The sequence below is a fragment of the Chaetura pelagica genome, unplaced genomic scaffold (assembly GCF_000747805.2).
Source record: "Chaetura pelagica isolate M959 unplaced genomic scaffold, ChaPel_1.0 scaffold269, whole genome shotgun sequence".
Lineage (NCBI taxonomy): Eukaryota > Metazoa > Chordata > Aves > Apodiformes > Apodidae > Chaetura > Chaetura pelagica.
The window spans coordinates 546,125-564,050 of NW_009954705.1; the positions used below are offsets into that span (position 1 = coordinate 546,125).

Consider the following 17,926-nt stretch of genomic DNA (forward strand, 5'->3'; position numbering starts at 1 on the left):
GGAAGCTATGTGTCATAGCTGTGGAGCTCTGGCTTGGTCCTTTAGGAAGTGGAGCTGAAGCCCCAGAGCATTGCACTGTTTCTGCTTTCCTATATGGAGTTTACAAGATGTGGATTTGAAGTTGAGCCAGGTCCCCCACTGTCACTTCTCTTTCTTCCCCACCCAGATCAGAGTGGTCAGTAATAACCAAAATATCTGGTTACTTCCATTCCTGGCCATAACTCGCACATTGCTTTGGAGCTGTCAGCTGCTGCCTGGGCAGGCATGGTGTTGCCCTGGGACATGGCATACTTCCTTTCCTGTGATACAGTCTGTGCCTCTACTCCTGTCTACATAGTGTTTAAAGAGAACAGCTTTTGCACTTCGGATGAAAAACGACTGCAGATTTCTTGGCAGCTCATGCCTTTCACCAACCAGTTACCACTGTTTCAAAACCTATAAGGTTTGGGTTTTTTTTTGTTTGAGGTTTTTTGTTTGTTTTTTTTTCCCTCTGAGTAGAAATATTTTGCATCTTACATGAAGTACACCTCACCTGTATTTAGTTCTTGAAAATAACCTACATTTTTTGTAGTTTTCAAAATGCTGCATAGAGGAAGGCAAAGGGAGCAGAACTTGAAAATATAGTTGAAATGGGTATTGTTATGGTTTTTGGAAGACTGAGGAAATGACCATGGACAAGAAATGGATAGAATAGGATGATACACCTGCAATCACATTATTATGAACTGTTAAAGAGAGATCTGGGATGTGTATATATCTATACACACACATGCTGTATTGTATGTATTAAGAAATTCAGGTGTTCTCAGACCTGATTATCAGATCAAGATCTTTTTCATTGTTTCAAAATCTCTTAGTGGTGATTGCTGTTGCAAGATGCTGCATTTGTGGCAGCTGACTACCTTCCCCCCCAGCAGATGGTAGTAATCATGGCTGTGAAAATGATACTGAAGTAATCTGAAGAATAGGCTTTATTGAATTTATTTAGTGGCAACAGGCAGATCTGGTCCCTTGAGTTAATATCAACTTCTTGGTGTTGAGTCCAATCAGTAGATAACCTGTATGTGTTATGTGTTTAGGATTATGAAATTCATGATTTCCCTTACTTATTAAATAGTGTGAAGTAGTTTTAAAATTCTCTTTTATGAAAACAGGTCTTGATTAAAACTATAAAAATCTCATGGTAAAAGCATGCATGATGGCTTTAAGCCAGTTCAACCTTCTTTTTGAAAGAAAAGTGAGCATTGTTTCACATACTTCTGAATTTCTGTGATTTATTTGATCTTCCTAAACTGCTAAGCTCCTCTACATTGAGCGAGATTTGAGGTCACATCCATGCAAAACTACGTCAGTTGAGCTGGCTTAAAAGTAAACTTTTAATAGCAAAATAGGCCCCAAAGAAACAAACAAACCTACCAGTATTACCTGACCCTTTAAAAACAGGAGGAGGGTGAAGAAAACTCTTGAGAAGTTGGGATAAACTTGAGCCATGTAGTAAATATTAGAGTATGCTGATCTCTTTCAAGAATAGCTCTCCAGCTGGGGTGTAAAAGAGAATAATTTAAATATGTAAGTTTCACCTGTAAAAAATGCTTTAATTTCTCTACCTTCCTTCTCACGCTTCTCATTTCTTTACATAGTAATGTCCTTAATTGAGTCCTGGGGGTCAACTGTAAGGAGTCACTGTTTAATTCCATTGAAGTTTAATTATATAAATGGTGACTCTTTAATGATTAATTTGTATGATATCTATGTCTGTCTAAAAATAATTTAAATGCTTTTTGAGGCTTTTAGATTGGGGGAAAAGCCATGCTTTTCAAAAATATTTTCCAATGTGAGTCCTACTGAACTTCTATAAAGCTTTTGTTTATATATAGAGATAAATATCTATTGCTATGAAAGGCTTTATAAATATTAAGTATATCCACATGCATACCTAAGTATGTAAATATGAGAGAGAGCTGTTAATAAGAATAGAATATTTCAGGTGGAAGGGATCTACAGAAGTCATCTGGTCCAACTGCCTGACCACTTCAGAGCTGACCAAAAGTTAAAGCCATGTTATTAAGAGCAATGTCCAAATGCCTCTTAAAACCCAACAAGCTTTCTAGGAAGCCTCTTCCAGTGTTTGACCACCCTCTTCATAAAGAAATGGTTCATAAAGAAAGGCTGAACCTTCTGGCACAGCTTTGAACCATTCCCATGTATCCTGTCACTGGATAGCAGTGAGAAGAGATCAGTACTTCCCTCTCCGCTATTTCTTCTTAGGAAGCTGCAGAGAGCAATGCGGTTGCCCCTCAACCTCCTTTTCTCCAAAGTAGACAAGGCCAGAGTACCCAGCTGCTCCTCCCAGGACATCCCTTTAGGCCTTTCACCAGCTTTGTTGCTCTCCCTTGGATGCATTCAGGGACCTTAAATTCCTTCTCTAAACGGTGGGCCCCAGAACTGTGCACAGCACTCAAGGTGAGGCTGCACCAACACTGGATAGTGGAATAATCTTATGTCTTGACTTCCTGGTGATGCTGTTCGATGCCTCCAGGATGTCATTTGCCTTTTGGCAGCCAGGGCACATGGCTGACTTGTACTGAGCCTGTGGCCAACTGGTACCCCCAGAACTCCCTCTTTAGGGCTGCTCTCCTGCCACTCCTCTCCCCATTTATACTTGTGCCCAGCATTGCTCTGTCCTAGGGGCAGGATCTGGCATTTGGTCTTGTTACTTTTCATCCCATTAATCAGAGACCAGTGCACCAATCTATCTAGATCCCTGTGCCTGTTCTTCCTCAGAAGAGTCAACACCACCTCACAGTTTGGTATTATTATTATCTTGTGTCCAATTCACAGAATCACAGAATCTTAGGGGTTGGAAGGGACCTCAAAAGTTAAACCACTTCCTTTTTTGTGTGTATCCAGTGATAAAACAGTTACTTTGTAATTCAAACTAGAGTGATAAGCTTTGGATCTCCATATATGAAACCATGTTTTAAAACCCCTCCCCTCACTCCAGAAAGCAGACTTTAAAATAAAATCATTTTTTTTTTTCCCCATAATTTTGATGATGTCCTACCATTTGGGTACTTTTAATCCTCAATCTGTATAAAAGTTATGTCTGGCATTAAATCCTTATGTGTTTTGTTGTGAGTTTTGTTTTTTTTTCCCCGTGGATTTCTGAAGTAATCCTCTGTGTGCCATAAAGCTTGTTCTTTGGATAGCCTGCATACAGGCTCCTCATTTCTAGAAGTCCTGTTTAGAAAGTTTTAAAACACAGAATTTAAACAAAATTCTGCTGGATACAGATTTCTAAAGATAACTCAGGGCTGTATGTTTTGCATTTCTAAATCATCATCCCATTGAAACTGTTCAGTACTTTCTGTAATGTAGTCAGTGAATATGAGTCCAGTGGGGCACTTGGTAGGGGGGTCACTGATGTACTTGTCAGTGAGTAAGAATCTTATAATGTCTTTCATTGGGATTTCTTTCCTCTTGAACACTTTATGGGAAAGAAAGAATCCATTCAAAGATTGAGATAATCTGGAGCACAAGTTTTACGAGGAGCAGCTGAGGGAACTGGGGTTGGTTAGCCTGGAGAAGGGGAGGATGAGGGGAGACTTTATTGCTCTTTTGAGCTACCTGGAAGGAGGCTGTAGTGAGATGGGGATCAGCCTCTTCTCCCAAGTAACAAGCAAAAGAGCAAGAGGAAATGGCCTCAAGTTGTGCCAGGGAACGTTTGGGTTGGATATTTGGACATTTTTTTTTTTTGCTGAAAGGGTCATCAGGCTTGGGGAAGTGGTGGAGTCACCATCCATGGAAGTGTAGATATGGTGCTTTGGGACGTGGTTCGTTGATGGACTTGGGAATGTGCTCAGTTAGTGGTTGAACTTGATGATCTTAAAGGTCTTTTCCAACCAAAACAATCCTATGATTCTGAAAGGTATAGTCATAGTTATGCCAGTAGATAGTTATTGTTGGACAGTTAATCATATGCTGAAATATATTTTTCTTTCTGTATCTCATGTTGCATGCATCTGCAATATTTTTTCATCATAACTATGTCTCTTGAATGTAGAGCATGTAGTGAGAGGCTCCAGCATTTCTTCTCTGGATTATCCTGGGTCTTATTAAATATTTTACTTAAATAAGTATTTTTGTTTTTATTTATTATTTTTTTTAAAGATTTAAAACTGTTTAAGTTTGGCCATATCTTTTTTTAACCACATAAGGATTTTTACTAACCCCTGGGATATATGTCAGGATAGTTGATATCATTTCACCATGGAAACTGCAATAGTCTCATTCTTGCCATTCATGCGGTGATATTTGGCTTCCTTCCCATCCCTGTATAAGGTTTGCATATTGCTGACCTGAGTGGAGACTTCTTTCATCACAGGATGGATTCAGGGATCCTGTTTATATAGTGCAGCACTATAAACTTTGTGTTGATTTACTGATGGAAATAGTGAACTGCAGTGTGTAGACAAGAACGAGTAGCTAATGTGGGGAACCAAGAACCTTGTAAGGTGTCTTTGCTGCTGAGGTTACTGTGATGCGTAAATGTATCCTCAGCCACCCTCATAGTACTAGAGGCTTTGAGTTCTATATAAAGTTCAGTGACCTAGGCTAGTGCTTTGTGGCATCTGTTCTCTAGTGTTTTTCAGTGTAGTACTGCTGGTTGCTCTAAAGCAGATTTACTGTTCCTTGAGCCAGAGGTATACGCTGTTGTTTCAAATCACTTCAGTTAATAGGATCCTGTCTGACGTGATTTTAGTCAGGATTGTGAAGCAGCATTTGGAAGGCACTTTCTTCCCTGTACAGTACACCTGTCCTGGTGATAAGACAGGGAGAACTCTGAATGTGATGAACTATATATACCTGAGCCTTTTATAATGTGTAACTTCAGAACAGTTCCTTCTGTAAGCATGAGAGGACCAAGGCCTTGGCCAATTGGTACATCTTGGTATCAAGCTAACTAAAGGGCAATATTATGTTTGAAATAGATGGCCTCTGCACCAGTGCTTACTGGTGGGAGCACTCTGTTGTTAAAGCTCTGATATTTTGAGGGAGGATAGTGACAGCAAACAAGAGGTGTTGTCTAGGACACTGATGGTCTTGCCTTTGAGAAATCTGTGCAGTGACCTGAACAGTGTCATGTTCTTCTAGATGCTTTGGCTTTGCTATAAATCCCACTTATAAATGTCCTTGAAATAGGGAAGGTTTTTTATCTCTCTTGTAAATTTTTATTGTCTAAAATGTCTAATCAAGTTCTATCAAGGAGTGTGTAGCAGCAGCCTTTAAAAATACAGCTGTAGTAGCAGTCTCTTACGATCGAATGGTCTAGTTTAGAACTTTGTACAGTTCTTGCAGAAAGAGCAGCTATGTCTCAACTACCAAAATATAATTTATTAAAAAAATTGGTGTATGACTAAATGTTCATCTTTAAGTCAGAATATTCCCTTGATGCTAGGATCTATATAATGTTCATGGAAACAGCTCAATACTTAATTTTTGCAAGATACTCTCATCGACTTTTTTAGTGTGTTTTGTTTTAGTGGGTTTGTGTTTAGTAATATTCAATTTACTGTGAAGTATCCCAGTGGGACTCAAATCTGGTGTTTTATTATGCTTTACTATAGGCCATTATCTTAGATTTTTTGTCTCCACAGTCTTTAAGTGTTTTATTTTATAAAATAGCACAAGCTGTTTTCTTACCTTGAAAAAACTTAAGCTGTAACATGAAATAATGATTAGCTCCAAACAGTTTAAAGTATGTCTAGATTCTACTCATGCATGTTTCAGTAGTTTTTTAACTGATCACTGAACCTAATTTTTTTTTATTCAGGTTATTCTAATTAGTAATTCTGTTTGTGAAAAACTAAGTTGAAATTTGTCTTTTTGTTTGCAGTGAAAGCTACCTGAGTGTGCTAGCAAGTTACAGAGCACCTGATTTCTCAAACGTGTAAACAGGAAGGATATTCTCTACTCCCCTTTTTAAATGGTAGGTAGTTCAAGGGAGCTCTTATGAACACCCCTCGTCACTTACTTTGTATTTATGTGAATCTCTTACAAATAGCTTTGAAAATGGTGCTAAGTCCCTAAACTGAAGACCAATGAAACTTGGAAACTGTCCCGACGGTTTTGAGTTAGCATTGGGAAGGTGGTTTATGTTTCTGTGATGATGAAGATAAGCTGTAGAAGTCCCTGAAGTACTGCTAGCCTGAGACACTAGTATAGTTTAAACACTAACCTTATTCTGTAGAAAACAGAAATAAACCCATGTTTTTTGTGGTTGTGATGTATTTGGTTTATAAATTTGTATGTTAATTACTTAAACTCTGTATAATCTGTACTTTGTTGATGTGTCATCTTAGAGATTTAAACTAAATCTGCTGAAGTTCAATGTTTGACTCTTTGCTTCTAAGTGCAACAGATAAAATATTTATATTTATTGGTATTAAACTAGCTTTGTGGGGAACAATCCACCTACCCCCCAGTCTGTCTCAGCTGCAACATGCACACCACAGACTTTTCATTGAGGAACATCTGTTTTGGTGGAAGAGTATGAAAACAGCTGTGTAGTATTTCTTTTGTGGGCCACACTGGGTACTGCTAATGAAGGGCCAATCCCAAAGTGCAGACAACTCTGCTAGAATAAATAAAGCTGTTTTTTTTTTGTTGTTGTTTTTTTTTTTAGGGGACTGCAGCTTGTCTGCTTCAGCATTGGGAAAGAGAATTTTTTTGAGCTGAGGAAGAAGCTGGAGAGCAGGTTTGTCCTTCTGAGAGGATAAGGAAGTCGAAAGTAGTATTAGCTGTTTGCAGGAGGGACCACTTTTTTCTGTTGTTGCACCCAACGGTGCCACCTGTGGCAGAAACTGCAGCCTCTTCAGAGGCTTCAAGGACTCTGAAACAAGCAAAGTATTGCAGCAGTGCTTTAGGATACTGTTGACTTTGCCTATATCCTAGAGCTCACTCTGTGTGTAACCCTGTCCCCTCAGCTGAAATTCATGTCTGCGTACTTTAATTTTAAATTCTGGTTATATGGTTGATGATATTTAAGTTGCTTATCAGCGTATATGTTCTGAAAGAGGCTGCACCTTAAGTCAGGAAAAACTTAAAGGAGTTCTGGAAAACTTACATATGCATGCATTCACAGTGTCTGTTAAGAAACTTTATTTTGAGGAATGAAGAGATCAGGAAGCAATATGATGCACACAGAAATGTGAAAGTTATGGCAACAGCCTTTGAAAGAAATAGGCTGAAAGAAAAACTGTTTTTTCCCTTCTGCTCCTCCTGTAGTTTCCATTAAATAGTAAGGGAACTTGATGGTTATATATTGAAATTGGAAAAAAAGATCACTTGCTGTAAATTTAGAAGGTGGGAAGAAGTGTGGTAGGAAAAGTAGGTAGTCCCCAAAAAATAGGGTAAACCAAATTGACATTTCAGAGGTTGAAAATATGCTCAACTGCTAGATGATTAGATTAGCATATTGCTTACTATTTAATGCGACAGTGAGTTTTATTCCTCTTACTATATGTATTTACAAGTATCCTGTTGTCACATAGGTGTGTGTGCATAAAAGCATGTGAGCAAAGGTTTCTCCAGTGGCTAATCCATACCTGTGATCACTTCAGTGGCTGACTTTAGGATCCTTGATCTCTCCACTATCTGACCCCCAGACTTCTGGTCTCTCTAGTAGCTGGCTTTACAGACCTCTTATTCTGCTTTTGAGATTAAAAAAGTCACAGCTGTCATGTCTTAACTTCCAGTGTGTGTTTTCTTTTTAATAATATAAACTTAGGAATTTTTACAGCACTGTTGTATTTCAGCTGCATTTCATGCTGCATGAGAGCATTGTTGCTTACTTTTATTCATGGGAGGCTGTAGACGTTAATTGTTAAAGAAATATTTTACCTATGTTGTATTTATTCATCAAGGTTCAAAACCTATTTTGAGATATTTGCTGTTAATACTCAATGTAGTATTATCAAGTGTCTTCCGTTTCTTTGTGCAGATTAAGCATAACTTATATAGAGAGTTTAATTGAATGTATCTAGTGTTTAATAGTCTGGAGTTCTATGTAGCTGAAGAGTATTTAAAGACAGAATGTTGAACATACTTGACAGTAATCAGCCTTTGATTAAAAAAAATTAAAACTAATTTTAGTAAACATAAGTTCAAATTTTTGGTTGAGCACTGATCGTTCATGTGTCACAGACATACACTCTGGAAACTCTGGTTAATAAAATAAGCTTGTACTTAAAAATGATTTCTACAGAATTGTATTTTTCTTTTTAAATTTCTGCTTTGAAGAATGATAGAATCATAGAATGGGTTGGAAGGGATCTTAAAGATCATCTCATTCCAATCCCCCTGCATGGGCAGGGATATCTCCCACTAGTTCAGATTGCTCAGAGCTCCATTCAGCCTGGCCTCGAACACTTCCAGGGATGTGGCTTCCACAACTTCCCTGGGCAAGCTGTACCAGTGCCTCACCACCCTCATACTAAAGATATTTTCCTAATATCTAACCTAAATCTCTCCTCTTCCAGTTTTAATCTATTACCCCTTGTCCTCTCACTAAAAGCCCTTGTAAAAAGCCCTTCCCCAGCTTTCCTGTAGCCCCTTCAGGTACTGGAAGGCCCCTATAAGGTCACCCCAGAGCCTTGTCTTCTCCAGGCTGAACACTTCCAACTCTCAGCCTGTCCTTGTAGGAGTTCTTTGTGGCCCTTCTCTGGACTTTCTCCATGAGCTCCATGTCTTTACAAGTCATAATAAAAAATTAAAATGGTTTATTTAATCTATTTTGCATGCAGAGAAAGGCATTTTAATTTTAAATCAAATAATTAATTTTGTTACTTGGATTAGAATAGTGTCTTGCCTTTTCTTGCTTCTCTGGACTTCCTAGTGTGTTTTACTAATAAAAATGCCCCCAATATTGTCAAATTGTTAAAAAAAAATACAGTTATTATATGTTTACAAATGCTGCTGATTCCTTAATGTACCATCCTGTGTGAAGTAGCATGCACAGGTCTAGGACATCTCTGCTTGGATTGGCAGATGACACAGGGCTGTGCTGATGTCCCAGTGCAGAGTTGGTGATGGAGAGTTGTCCCTTCCTGGCATGCAGTGGCTTTTCTAAACTTCCGTTGTAGTCCTACAACACTACAGGTGTCACCCACAAAGAAAGTCAGAGAGCCTCTACTAAGGAAGAAAATACCAAATGCAGGGCTTGAAAAGGGACCCCTGTGCTTACCATCCCCAAATGCCAATTCACTAGCCCAGCTAAAGAACTAACTCCTCTATCATCACACATGAGCAATTCTAAGATCACTGCATTCATAGTTTGGTGCATAAAATGTTGCATATTGAGTTATATTTTTTGAAGACAGATTAAAATTGTGTTAGATTGCTGTGTGGGTAAGACTGCTTCAGTCTTTAGAAATACTTCTATTGTGAAAGCAACTTAGATATTTTATTCAGGGTTAATTATTTATTCACAAAGACTTTTGCCTCTACTATCTGAGTCTTCAGTCATGTAACCTGTATTGTTTGTGGCTGGCAAATTTTAGAATGATTTATTAACTTACTGTTTAAAATCAATAATTTAAGTGTAGTGTACTGTCCCTGGGGAGAAATAACACCATTCACCAATACAGATTAGGAGCTGATCTGTTAGAAAGCAGCTCCATTGAGAAGGCCTTTGGAGTCCTAGTGGACAACAAATTAACTGTGGGACAGCAGTGTGTCCTTATGGCCAAGAAGGTCAATGGTATCCTGTGGTGTGTTCAGAAGAGGGTGTCCAGCAGGTCTAGAGAGGTTCTCCCCATCTACTCTGCCCTAGTGAGAACACATGTGGAGTATTGTGTGCAGTTCTGGGCTCTCCAGTTCAAGAGGGACAAGGATATATGAGAGAGTGTCCAACAGACGCTACAAGGATGATTAAGAGACTGGAATACCTGCCTTATAAGGAAAGACTGAGAGACCTGGGGCTGTTTAGTCTGGAGAAGACTGAGAGGGGATCTTGTTAATGTTTACAAATATCTGAAGGGGGAGTGTCAAGAAGAGTGGGCCAGTCTATTTTCAGTGGTGCCCTGTGATAGAGAATAGCCTAGATTTAATTAGGAGGTGCACATTTTTTGTGAGCTTTTCTTGTTTTCTCTGTGATATTAGAAGAGGCTGAATATTTGGGCTCAACTCTTGCCTTTCCTGGGTTAAGCTCTATTCAGCATACACTGATTTGCATTTTAGACTCGTCTGTGTGGAGTTGAGGGACTTTATATTTTAAAATTGCAGCCTGGCAAAATGAGTTTGATGTTAATATACAAAGAGGAGTGATTTGGTAAAACCAGCATCTGTGCTGTGAGAGCTTTAACATGCCCATACAGAAATGCCCTTCATGCATGAATGCATACAGAAACATTCTTCATTATCACTGTCTGAGACTGCGGGAGATTTAGTGCTACTTCAATACTGCAAATAAATGCAGTCATTGGCCTCTTCTCTGAACTTTTTCTGATTGGCATCATACTAACTTCCCTTCTGAATTATGCATCTAGTGCACAGGGACCTACTTGAAGATGAGACTTAAATCGTGGTTGCCTGTGCAATGATTAACTCAATCTGTTGCTAAATTTAGCTGATGTGGTTAAATTGCTTCTTGAACTGTGTGTAGTCTCTAATGGCTTGATTTATTTATTTTTTTCCATACGTGCGGCTCTGTAGATTTCCATACATGTAGTCTATGTATATTATATTGACTATTTTAAAGTGTTGTTGATAGGTTAGTTACATCATTTGATGGGGTGTGAAAGATCCATGTAATCATAGGTAACTTTACATCATAGAGTTGTGAATCATAGAATGCCAGGTTGGAAGGGACCTCAAGGATCCTCTGAACCAACCTTTCTAGGTAAGAACACGATTTAGGTGAGGTGGCCCAGCACTTTGTCAAGCTGAGTCTTAAAAGTGTCTGTTGTTGGGGAACCCACCACTTTCCTGGGGAGATTATTCCAATGTCTAACTGTTCTCATAGTGAAAAATTTTATCCTTGTGTCCAATTGGGATTTCCCCAGGAGCAGCTTGCACTAGTTGCCCCTCACCTTCTCCATGTAACCCCTTGTAAAATAGGAGTCTCTGTCTACTTGGTAGCCACCCTTTAGGTACTGAAACATGGCATTAAGGTCTCCTCTAAGCCTTCTTTTCTTGAAGCTGAACAAACCCAGTTATTTCAGCCTTTCCTCATAGGGCAGGCTTCCCAGTCCTTTGATCACCTTTATGGCCCTTCCCTGGACCCTCTCCAGCCTGTCCCCATTGTTTTTGTAGAGCAGGAACCAGAACTGAACACAGTACTCCAGGTGTGGTCTGACAAATGCTGAGTAGAGTGGGACGATGACTTCTTTATCTCTACTGGTGATGGCCTTGTTGATGCAGCCCAGTATCCTCTTGGCTTTCAGCACACTGTTCACTCATATTGAGCTTGTTCACCAGGACTCCTAGGTTTCTTTACACAGAGCTACAGAGCCACTGATCCAGGTGGATCCCAATCTGTGCTGCACTCCTGGGTGATGTTTTCCCAGGTGCAAGACCTTGCACTTGTCCCCACTGAACTTTGTAAGGTTCTTGTGGGCCCACTCTTCCAGCTTGTCCAGATCTTCCTTGAGGGTGGCTCTCGCTTCTGAAGTGTCTACTTTCCCATTCAAATTGGTCTTTGAGACTCAGAGTCAACATCTTTGTCCCTAGGATTACCCAATGAGTCCTTAAAAACTCTGGTCTCCACTGCAGTTGCCCAAGTTTTGCTCAGTTTGTGATTCTTAAATAGTCTCAGCTGCAGTGTTGGCTTCTGGAGCACTGTCACAGAGGTGGCAATAGCAGTCCTCTTTTTGCTCAGCAGCCAGCTGGTTTCTTGCCTTAGGCAAGAAATCTATTCCTCTTAGATTGTGGGATCTCATGAGCAAAATGGGATTTTAAACTAATAATTTCTTTTCACAGGAGACTGTTTTATCACTAAGATAATAGTAACAACAGTGCTGAGATGAGGCAGGTTTACCCTAAGCTCAATTCAGGATTCTGCATCTTTGTTTCTGTTTAAAGAAATCAAAAACATCTCAGACATCAATGTTGTTTTCACTTCAGCATGTTGGGTTCAGAATCTACTTACTGTTGTTACGAACACTTAGTTCCAAGAAGCATTTTTGTTCAAAACAATTTAATGACAGATCAGTATTGAAATTATTTAGGTCCAATGTGCAAAATACTTTGAAGCAAACCCATGGGCAAGTGGGGAAAAGAAAAAAAAATAATTTGGAAATAGGTGCTGAAGTTAATTTCAAACTGCATTATTTGATTAAGTTCACAAGAGACTGCAGTGATCATCAGGGTCTAGATGGATGGTTCCTCTTTAACTTCAGGAAGTAAATTAAAATGTTTTATAAACATGTATATGACTCATTGCAGACATATACCTTTTATTGTAAATAAACTAACTAGTACAGCTTCCTCATATTTTTGTATAGCTTGTGTATTTATAGGATTAAACAGACTGCCCAGTTTAAAAATATAGGTATTAATTACTTCTTATACTTAAAGAAAACAGTTGAAAAAGGCACAGAGAATCTTTGCAGGCAGCTGCCTGATCTGAAGCCTGCCAGTGTTTTTTAATGATTTGTCCTTGATTCCATCTTATGCTATTGGAAAAGAAAAAAAGGAACCTTCACAATTCATCAGGATCTAAGAGCAACTGATTTTCTTGAGATGTGATACTGTCTTTCATTAGACTGATGGCTTGTTGCTCTTGAGAAGAAGTTACCAATTTTTTGTTGAGTTTCCATCCACCCTCCTCTTTCAGATCACTGTCTATTTACTTAAAAAAACCCTTATCCTTTAATACTTCATGCCTTTAAAATGAATTTGATCTTAAAAATACTTGTGGGTATATGCTCGTTTTTATTTTTGGTGAACCACAGAAATTGATGTATACCAAGTTAGCATTCACCAAAAGCATCTTTTGATGGAAAAGATGGAAATGATGCAGACTTTAACTACTTATGTGGCTAAATTTGTAATGCACTTATGAGATGTATGTAATACAGTCCTTGTGACATGACAGATGCCTCTGTGAGCCTGAGGAATGAATATATAAGAAATATCTATTTTCTTCTATTCAGTATGATTTTTGTTGACTGTCTTGGAGTTTGCTGGACTCCTGCATGATTTTGGGAAATGTGGCGGTGGAGAGTGTTGGAAAATTGCAACAGCTCTGAGCTCTTCAGTGTCATAGTTCTGTATTCATGTCAGTAAGATGGGCTAGACTTAAATCCTCTTTCTGTGACAATATTGATGCAGTTTCTTGTAGAAAGCAGTTATTAATCTTTCAGGTCTAGTTACTGCAGTTTAGGTGCCTACCTTGGTACTCACCCATGCAACTTAATGCTGTAACTGGTCTTTTGGGTGCATTGGGTTTTTTGTTGATATTTTTTTTCTTTGTATTGAAACAGATTAAGTGCCCTCACTGTCACTTTTGTGGTCTCAGCTGTAAGGGCAGTAGTTCCATAAACTGCTTTGACTTTTTTCCTCCAGTAGTTCTGCTCACTTCCATCTTTTTCCAGCCCTGGAATCAGCTCAGCCAGGAGCAGCAGCTATAACAGCAGAAATGTTGAAACAGGAAATGTAGAAAAGAATCCATTTAATTAAATCAAGAGGTGGCTGGCTTACAGCTGTCTTACAAAGCACAGCTTTAAGGGGAGTGGATCCTGCGGCAATAACTGGGTTTTCAGAAAGAAACATAACTAATCTTGTGGTTGAAACATTTGTTGCTAAGTATTGGTGTGATCTAGGTCCAATTTTTGATCCTTCTATGGGCATTGTGCTGGCCAGTGTCAACAAATAGCTTTGTGCCTCTCAGCTGTATAACTGAGATGCTGCTTCTTGCTTTTCTCAAGTTCAGAGTGTAAATTTAACATCTAGGTGTACAGATACTGTGGTAACACGGTGTTATGCAACCTCACTGTAATAAGCTTTCTGTGCTAGTTTTAGGCAGTCTGTTCCCCATTCACCAGGTTTTAGTTGTCTGTACCACCAGGAATTGGGGATGTGGTTAAATGCTAGGTAGGTGGTGAGATGAGATCCTTCCCCAAGTTTTGAGTGGCTGAGCACATTATAGGAAAGGAGAGGACAGAGGAAACTCTTGACTTATGTGCAGAGTCTCTGTGTTCCCTCCTTTCCCCTGGAGCCTTCAGTTGTAAATATTGGAGTGAGCCATAATTAAACAATACTCTGTGACAAGTTTTCAGCCTGGTTATTTTTTTTTTTTCAATGAGTATTTTTTTTTTTCCTTCTCCTTAAAAATTAAAACAGATAAAAAATGGAACAAAATAAAACTGTCCTTTTTCAGCCTTTATGTAATGAATTAAACAGCAGGCATTTTAGAAGTGCATTATGCTATTGGTTTAGTTTGGATCCAGGGGTATGTTTATGATGCAAATTCCCCCCCTGTTGAGAATATTAACTCTTCCAGTAAGTCTAACACCAAAAGGTGCTAACTTAAGAACATACCTGATGGTGTTAAACATCTAATGAGCCATGAGGCTGGGGCACAAATAGTCCTGCTTCTCTAACTAAAAAAGAAAAGTAAGACATCCAGAGGGTCACCAGCTATTCTGCTCTGCAGGTCTTTCTGCTCCTATTCAACTTGCTAATTCAGTCTTCAAGGTTAGTTACTGTTTTCTTAGTTCCTTTTGAAGTCTGAACATCCCAAAGGTCCACAAGTGGGCAACCTCTCATGAAGGGTGCTGCTCTCTTTCTTGTGGACACCATGTATTTTGTTCAGTTCTGCTTTTATTATACTATGTAATACTATTACAGTATTTTTTCCTCTCAACTCACCCCCACTTGGCATTCACCCACGGTTGGCATTGACTAGAGGAGCAGAATTATAGAGTTAGCTTTAAATCAGTACAATACTTGCAAATTTTTGGTGTTTTGTTCTGAAATGTCATAGGCTTTTAAAAAGCTACGCTTGAAGTTTGAATGAAGACAAAGACATGTTTACAGAATGTTCCACAAAGCATATTAAATACACTGATTTGAAATGCTAGAATAAAGCAGACTTACACTTCTTTAGTGTTATCGTTTGTAACCTCTGCATCTCCAGTAATTTTAGCTAAAATGAGATTATTTTAGCTGAGAAAAAAAGTGGCTTAAGCCTCTTTTAAGCAATGGATTATACATGGTAAGAATGCTTTTCTTTTTTTTCCTTCCTTGAAGCTGGTTTCTGGAGCACTTGTAACCTGCCAGCTCCATGGAGATCTGTTGATACAAAGCCAGATTTCATGGAACACAGCTTTTCAGCCTTCAAGGTCTTGAAAGGGGATTTTTAGAGAAGACTAACTGCTGTATTCAGTCTGAGACTCACTATGTTTTTATAGTAGCTTACTTGTCTCATAATGGGAGTTACTGTATGTGTAACGGGGAAAATACGGTTTTGTAAGCCAACATCGTTGTATCAAAGCATGTTTCTTTTATTTAACCCCACTGTCCCCCAAAAAAACCCAACCAAAACCCCAAATCACAAAACCACTACCACCAACAAAACCAACACAAACCAAACAAACCCAAACAGAAATTAAAAAACTAAGGCAAGGATTATACATTTAATTATTAGGAAGTTAATGCTGGGCAGGATTTTGTCATCTGGATTTGGAGTTTCTAGTTAAAGGGAGGGTCCGTCACAAAAGAGCCAGAAACACCAAGGGAAAGTAAATGCTTTGTATTTGGGGAGATAAAGCTGCTTTCAATCTTGATGTGCTTCATATGTAAATAAAATATTAGATATATAAAGTGTATTCTGATTTATTTTTTTTTTCTGTAGTTTTATCTCTCTTGATATTCTGTTCCTGGTGAAAAGCATAAATGGGTAGTTAATTTTGAAATATGTCTTCAGCATAGATAAATCCAGGAAAAGGGGTATGATCCATCTTGATTTCTGCTGGACCCTGTATTACATAGCTGTGATTTAGCTGTTGAGGTATATGGAGCTCCTGTACTTCTGCTGTGCCATCTGTAACAATTATTTCATGTTATGAACTGGAAAATTATGCATTGCTGATTTCTTGTGCATGAAACATGAATGGTTTCTGTGATTAACTTGAAGATGTTAACCACACAGAAGAGAGAGAGAAAGATTACCTCAGAGAGAAAAATTGTGTTGTTAGAGCTCAGATGACCATACACAGGCACATGACACATAGGAGAGATGTGAAAAGCATTGTTGCTGGATAAGGGAAGAGAACTGATGTCATATGCCTGGACTTGTGTAAAGCATTTGACACTGTCCCACACAACATCATTGTCTCTAAACTGGAAAGACATGAACTTGATCAATGGACTACTCAGTATACCAAATTGGCTGGATGGTTGCACTCCAAGAATTGTGGTCTAAGTGGAGATCTCAAGGGTCTGTACTGGGACTGGAGCTTTTTAAACATTTTTGTCTGCATTGTCAACAGTGGAATTGAGTGCACCCTGAGAAAGTTTGGTTATGACACCAAGCTGTGTGGTGTGGCCGACACACCGAAGGCAAAGGAGATCATCCAGAGGGACCTTGACAGGCTTGAGAGGTGGGCCTATGCTAACCTCATGAAGTTCAACAAGGTCAAGTGCAAGGTTCTGCACCTGGGTTGGCGCAACCGCAGGCACAAATACAGAATGGCTAGAGAGCAGTCCTGAGGAAAAGGACTTGAGGGTGGTAGTGGAGGAGAAGCTCGGCATGAGCTGCCAGTGTGTGCTGGAGCCCAGAGAGCAACTGCATCCTGGGCTGCATCAAAAGAAGTGTGGCCAGCAAGGCCAGGGAGGGGATTCTGCCCCTCTACTCTGCTCTGGTGAGACCCCACCTGGAATAATGTGTACAGCTCTGGTGTCCTCAGTACAGGAAAGGTACAGACCTATTGGAAAGTGTCCAGAGAAGGGCCACCAAGATGATCAAAGGGCTGGAGCACCTCTGCTATGAAGACAGGCTGAGAGAGTTGAGGCTGTTCAGCCTGGAGAAGAGAAGGCTCCAGTAAGACCTTATAGTGGCCTTCCAGTACTTGAAAGGGGCCTACAGGAAAGCTGGGGAGGGGCTTTTCATCAGAGAGGGCAGTGATAGGACAAGGGGTAATAGATCAAAACTGAAAGAGGGTAGATTTAGGTTAGACATCAGGAAGAAATTCTTCACTGTGCGGGTAGTAAGGCGCTGTAACAGGTTGCTCAGGGAGGTCATGGAAGCCCCCTCCCTGGAAGAGTTCAAGGCCAGGTTGGATGGAGCTTTGAGCAACCTGGTCTAGTGGAAGGTGCCCCTGCCCTTGCAGGGGAGTTGGAACTAGATGATCTTTAAAGTATCTTCCAATGGAAACCCTTCTGTGATTCTATGATCTGGAAAAACCTCTAATCAGAGCTTAACCCTCACCAGGCACCAGAGTGAAATAACCATGACACACAATGCTGCAGAATAGCTGGCCACAGTAATGCTGGGCCTTAGGCTACTTCTGTTTTGTGGTGTTTTTTTTGGGTACTGGATTATGGTTTTGGTTGTGGGTTTTGTTGGTTTTTTTTGCTAGTGTCTTGAGTGTTGCACTATATCACTCATAGTATCTTGATTTATGCAAGTCCTTGATCACCAGGCACTTTGTGATAATGCTCTGTGTAGTCACCAGAAGTTGGGTTTCATGGGAACAGATGGCATGCTTGGCTCAGGATGAAAATAGTCAGGAATTTTTATGTCTGTTTGCTTAGACTGAGCTGTTGGAACCAAACACAAAATATTTTGTTCAGTTTTTCCTACAAATGCACAAAAAATAAATCTGTTTCCCCACACACAGACTGGGTGCCATTTCCAGGTTTCTGATACATAGGGAAAGTAAAATGTTTGTAGTAGTGTCTGAATCAAGATGACTGGGGAAAT

The 17,926-nt window shown here is 39.5% G+C and overlaps 1 protein-coding gene across 1 annotated transcript in view; it reads left to right on the forward strand.

The window, feature by feature from the left end:
• Positions 1-5,893: 5,893 nt before the first annotated feature.
• The window catches only part of WASF3 (WAS protein family, member 3), a 50,129-nt gene continuing 38,096 nt past the window's right edge, over positions 5,894-17,926 (forward strand). Inside the window, exon 1 of the mRNA XM_010005630.1 lies at positions 5,894-5,989. The gene's annotated coding sequence lies outside the window, so the exon portion shown is untranslated. The remainder of the gene's footprint in view (positions 5,990-17,926) is intronic.